The following is a 234-nucleotide window of genomic DNA, read 5'->3' as shown; positions in this document are numbered from 1 at the left end:
CTACCGCTAATATAGCGGTATCGTCTGCAAATGTAGCTATAGTATTAAGATCTGAGTAGTGTAAATCACTGGTGTATATCAGGTACAGGAGAGGTCCTAGGACACTTTCCTGTGGCACCCCTGCTCTGATTTTTTTTATTTCAGTGAATGCTTCTTCTTGTTTTACTCTGAAGGCTCTGTCCGAAATGTAGGATTCCAATAGTTTCGAGTATTTTTGTGAGAGTAGCATATTTA

The sequence above is a fragment of the Dendroctonus ponderosae genome, unplaced genomic scaffold, assembly GCF_020466585.1.
Source record: "Dendroctonus ponderosae isolate FM_Combo_2020 unplaced genomic scaffold, Dpon_F_20191213v2 Dpon_F_20191213_1, whole genome shotgun sequence".
Taxonomy (NCBI): domain Eukaryota; kingdom Metazoa; phylum Arthropoda; class Insecta; order Coleoptera; family Curculionidae; genus Dendroctonus; species Dendroctonus ponderosae.
The sequence above is the reverse complement of the archived record's forward strand: the minus strand, read 5'-3'. Positions refer to the sequence as shown.